This window comes from Chionomys nivalis, chromosome 20 (genome assembly GCF_950005125.1).
Source record: "Chionomys nivalis chromosome 20, mChiNiv1.1, whole genome shotgun sequence".
Taxonomy (NCBI): domain Eukaryota; kingdom Metazoa; phylum Chordata; class Mammalia; order Rodentia; family Cricetidae; genus Chionomys; species Chionomys nivalis.
In genome coordinates, this window is record NC_080105.1 from 42430137 (window position 1) to 42436136 (window position 6000).

A 6000-nucleotide genomic window follows, 5' to 3' on the forward strand; every position below is an offset into this window, starting at 1 on the left:
CTCTTTATAAATACGTTGATACATATGGACAGCATAGCACTAACTTTCGAGTGTTTTGCACATTTGGAGACTTATTTAAGAGACAGGTGAGTTCGCCCGAGGAAGCGAGGGTAGGAAAATCGCACACCAAGCATAGAAATAAAGGTCGGGTAAGGCACAAGGGCTATTCACAAAGGTGACAGGGAAGAGTCTGAACTAGCCAGTGCTTGTAAACACAAAAGGCTACTCAAAAACTGTAAACAGACACTCTGAGAAGCAATATGGCAGCTAGTTGAGATGCCCAGTACTAGGCGTGGGTTACCTCCCTAGGAGTTGTTGACCACAGAACCCATAGAGGCGCCTGAAACCATGAAGGCCACTGCCACCATTACTTGTCGCATTTCCGCACCGAAGGATAAGACCCTGTGGCTAAAGATGTTCCATGTTTTGGCTGTTGGATTTTGAGAAATAAATCTGGCCCTGAAATGTCTCCCTGTGAGTTAGCTGCTATAGTGCCACAAGTCACTATTAATAATCTGAGGGAGAATTAAGCCCACCAGGCCTTCTCAGCTGTGGATCCTACATGCCTCGCAATGGAAGCCAGAGGCAAGATTTGTCAGTTATACAGTCGTAGTGTGACTGACTGGTCATGGGCAGAACCAATTTTCTCCTTGGATTTAAGGCCCCCAAAGGGAAAAAAATTCACCACCTGGTATGGAGAACTTAATAAAACGCATGTGACCAGGAAAGTCATAGGCCTTGATATAAAAACAACTACTATTGATTGCTGAATGACATATCAGCTAACGTCCTTCCCTACATCTGTGCTTATCATCATTAACTTGCCCCTGAAGTCCATGTCTAGATATTTTTCCGTGTCCTCCCTTTTCTTACTTGTATCTTGCAGTAGGAGAAATATACCCAAAACTTGCCAACAGCTGTGTTCCGGTGATGAGACACAACGAAAGGGTACAAGGGTTTATGCTTCACTGCAACGAAATGAAAATGGTCAGACACCTATGTCAACCCACAAACGGGGTAAAGGTGTTGTACAAGACTAACTTCTAGACCAAAAAACAAAAACAAAAAAAACAAAAGTCCCTCTGGGGAGTGTAGCTGTGGCTGCTTGCAAAAGATCATCCCACCTGGGCTTGTTGACTGTTTCCATCCGCTCACAGCGGGTGGGAGGTCGTGAAGTCCTCGCCCCAACATCCAGCTACTCCCTGCCACCAGCTGTAGGCAATTCTGCCTTAACCGCACCCAGTCCTAGAGACTGGCTGGAATGTACAGATCTGGAAAGGCTGTTGGTTGGAGGGGCTCCATTCCTGAGGCTGTGGGAAGCCATCCTGCCTGCTGGGAAGAGACTTTCTAACCCAGACTTTTGTGGAGCAGCTCCCGCACTCCCGTAAGTAACCATGCACCTATGTTTTGTGTAGGCCTAATGAACTCACTGGTTTCTTAGTGAACTTTGGTGGAAGAGTGCCTTGGTTTGTCGTTGGGACTTTAAGAGGAGGGTAGATGTTGTTTTGCCGTTTCTACCCTATTATCAAAAAATACCCACCCCACCCCCCACCCCCGCCAAAGTCTTCAGTGCAGAGAGAGCTTAAGCAAGCTCACTAACGGCGTTGTTTCATATTTTAGATTCTGGGCTCTATCAAAAGATTTTACTAGAGGAGTTGAAAGGTTTGGGGTACTTTCGTGTTGTAGCTGTTCCTCTTTAAAGGCAGTTTTGAGAAAAGTAAATGTGACTCGCTAAGTGACTCGCTGTTGGTGAAGGAACACGACAGCTCTGTCACACATGATCGTCGTTAGATGTCCTCAGTGCTCATAAACTTTTAATAACTGGGTAGCCCAGGGTGACTCCTTGGTCTCCTGGGATTGAACTGTGGGCAGTCTGGATGGTTGGCGTGACAAGGTGGGAGGAGACTTCCCAGGTCTCCTCCCCCACAGAGCATGCGCACACAACTTCTTTTCCTCCTGTAGCACAGTGGATTGTCTCGACTTGTTAACTCCCGAAACTCATAGTATCGTCAGAACTAGAAGTGAGGGGAAATTTAAATACACAGAACTGTTAGTTGAAGGAAAACAGCTACTGAGGTTAGTGAGAGCAAAGGTAAGATGTGGCTGAGACCGACAGCTCACAGAGAGAAGCGTTCATCCGGGTAGATTGTCTGAGGAAGGGAGGGTAACGGTACCAGGTGTCTGAGTTTCGACGCAGGGTGATTATGTTGTACAGGGCTGATGCTGAACACTGCCTGTACTTAACACTATATTTGCGCTTAAACTATGTCAAGCGGTTAGGACTCCTGATAAAACTATTTATGTCTCAATCAGAGAACAGAAGTAGAAAAGCAGAAAAAATGGGGAAATATGCTGAAACCGCTTGGTTTCTGGCTAAACTTTGTGAAGAAAACTTTCTGCAAGGTAGGGTCAAGCTATTGGTGGAGCAACTTGACAATCATCATGTTTATGAAAAGAGACATAACATCATGGGGTCACTAAGCAATGAAGGAAATCTCCGGAGTAGCAGAGAGAACTGGGGCTCCCTTCACCTAGGGGGTATCAGGATCCAGCCAGATGATAAACCGACTTCTCTGAGAGCACAGCTTCATTATGCGTGAACTTCCCATGTCAGGGACAACACAGCCACAGAGTCGGTCCCTGGCTAACAATGCATGTTATAGGCTGTAGAATTTTGCCCTGAGCCCTCCCTTTGGGTCTATATTCCCACGCTGATTCCTTGTTTGGGCCTTTTCTGCTAAAAGCCAGTGGTGTCTATTACCCCTCCAGAGTACTGTACCCTCCCCAGCATTTGATGTTCATGTGATTCCAAGCCACTGCTGGATAAGAGTCAATGACTGGCTCGAACCAGAGTGCGAGAACCAGGCTCCTTTAGTAAAGATGGAACCGCGGCGGCCAGAGCCACATTAACACTAGACTTCCCTATGAGACCAACTTCATAATCACACCCTCTTCATTCCTCTTTCCTTCCTTCCTCCTGGTTCTTTGCCTTCCCTGCTGGTTTTGCCAGGAAGCTCTTCCTTACTCACTGCCCTGAGTGCTTTGACTCTGTGACTCCTCTGGAGACGGCGCAGCTCTAGTAGAAACGGTAAATGAATCAGAGAGAGTCGAGATTAACATCAGCGCATGCTGCTTGCTATTGCTATTTTTGTCCTGTGATTGCACAGTCAGGATATTTAGGAGGATGACACAGCCATCCTGAGTTTCAAGGTTTCTATGGGGACTCTACCCATGAGTAGAAATACTAAATGACCCATAATCAACCCGGTTTTACCATGGAAGCACAGCTAGCCACTAACTAGACTAAACTTGCAGTGTGTTTCCACTTTTTCAAGCTGAGGTGGCATGTCATGTAATTTGAGAGAAGCGAGTGTTGAGTCTAAGCAGAACATGACATGATTAACTAAATAAATCCTAGTTTTTAGAGAAAGCTGTAAGAGTAGCTACACATCATAACACCTAGCATTAAGAAGACTTCAGTCTTTAGTCTTTGAGGGGAAGTGTGATATCTCAACACTTTACTTCTGAAAATAAACAAACGAACAAGCTTCGCCTGCCCTGGAAAGTTGTGCTCATTAGGAAATAATGAAATTGTAGAAATTTATTGATCATTTCCTTTCTCTTGGGTATATGCATGTGTGTGCTTGTGTGTTGTTACACATGACCAACCATGTGTGCATGTCTTGAACCAGAAATCAATTTTAGGTCACTCCTTTTCTCTCCTTCTAGTACCTCATTGACCCTGGAGCTCACTGATTGACAAGTTGGCTGTGTCCATCTCTAAATGCTAAGGAACACAGGTTTACACAGCCATATCTGGCTTTCTAGGCAGACACTGGAGATGCAAACTCAGAATCTCATGATTGTATAGTGTGCACTTTACCCACTGAGCTATCTCATAGGCCCTATTTTTCTCTTCCTATTAGGAATTGCATCATACTGAGATTCATTGCCTTTAGCTTTTGTCCTAGTGTTGATTTTAGGGTATAGAAGGAGCTGCGGGCTGCATTCCTGCCACCCTGCTCCCAGCTGCCTGGCTAACTTATGTTCCGAAATAACAACACACAAACTGTATTCTTTTAAACACTGCCTGGCCCATTATATCTAGCCTCTTCTAGGCTAATTCTCACGTATTAATTTAGCCCATTTCTAATAATCTGCGTAGCACCACTAGGTGTGCTTACCGGGAAAGATTCAGCATGTCTGACCTGGCAGCTGGCTGCATCGCGTCTGGCTCTGAGAGGAGCTGCCCTGCATTTGAGCTCACTTCCTCTTCCTCCCAGTATTCTGTTCTGTTTACACCACCCACCTATGTTCTGACCTATGAGGCCAAGCAGTTTCTTTATTAATTAACCAAAGACCTTCCTCCATCATTAGGGAGAATGTTAGAAATACTGTAACTGTTGTGGAAAGGAGGGAAGGGAAGATGGGGCAAAAGTTTCTTTTTTTAAATATAAGTCATTAACATTTTTACCTCTGGTAAAGCAAGACAAATATTAAATAGCTTGCTAGATTTATTTATTTCAATAATTTTATGTTATCTATTGTTTCCTAAAAGCAAATCCTATTATGTAGGTATAGAAATGAAAGGCAAATAGTTGCTATTTTTCAATCTAGTAGAATGTACCACTTACCTGCATGTAGAAATGGATGCATCTTTGATCATAAGCCAATGAGGACATAGTTCCTGACTGAAAGAGTTATTGGCAGAGTTGGAGAGATGACTCAGAGGTTAAGAGCATTGACTGTTCTTCCAAAGGTCCTGAGTTCAATTCCCAGCAACCATATGATGGCTCACAACTATCTGTAATGAGATCTGGTGCCCTCTTCTGGCTTGCATGCATACATACAGTCAGAACACTGTATACATAATAAACAATTAGTCTTTAAAAAATTTTTTAAAAAAAGAGAGATTGGCTCACCATGAGAATTTAAGAATGTTAAACGAGAGCCTACTGTAATCCAGGTAACAGTTGGAAAAAAAAGATGGTTTTCTATTAAAATTAAGTTGCCCTTGTAACAATCTTTCCTATACGTCTGTCAACTGAAAAATAATAATAAAGATATATATGCTGCTTTATTTCTACCAACTACACACAAGCCAGGTGACCTTGGGAACTAGAACTTTAATTGAGAAAATTGCCTCCATCACATAGGTCTTTGGGAAATTCTGTGACTAGTATATTCTTGACTAATGATTGATGTGGGAGGACCCAGCTCACTGTGGACAGTACCACCTTCCTGCACAAATAGTCCCGAGTTGTATAATACAGCAAGTTGAGTAAGCCATGGGGAGCAAACCAGTAACCAGTGTTCCTGCAAGGTCTCTGCTTCAGTTCCTACCTCTAGATTCCTGCCCTGCTTGAGTACCGGCCTTGTCTTACTTCAGTGATTGACTGTGATCAGGATGTATAAGCCAGATAAACCCTTTCCTCCTCTGACTGTTTCTCATCAGTGTTCTATCACAACCATAGAAACCCAACCAATACATAAAGCTGCTAAGCTACACATTCGCAGAATGAAGTAGACAGAATCTGGGCAGGAATGCAGCCTCACAATGGCACAACAGGTTAAAAAAAAAAAGTGGTTAAGAGCACTGACTGCTCCTTCAGAGGACCCGGGTTCAATTCCCAGCACCCACATGGCAGCTTGCATCTGTCTGTAACTCCAGATTCAAGAGAATCTGAATGCACATGAAATAAAGTTTTTTAAAATTTTTTTAAAGCCTAAATGCCTCAGTTTCTGATAGAAACAGCTTTCTTTTCCTAAAACATCTAAGCTGCCACTCATTTTTCTCTCCAGAGAATCTCTATCTTAAGGAAGGAATTAGCATAGCAAAACTCCAGCATGAAGCTGGCTTGCATGAGAAAAATGAGCTTTGAATCATTAACAAGGCAATCGCTGCTACAATGCTAATGGTTCTATTTCCCCAGTTCTCATCATCTTATACTAATGCACCCCACAGTATGCACTGAATGATACAAAAATGATTACACGCTT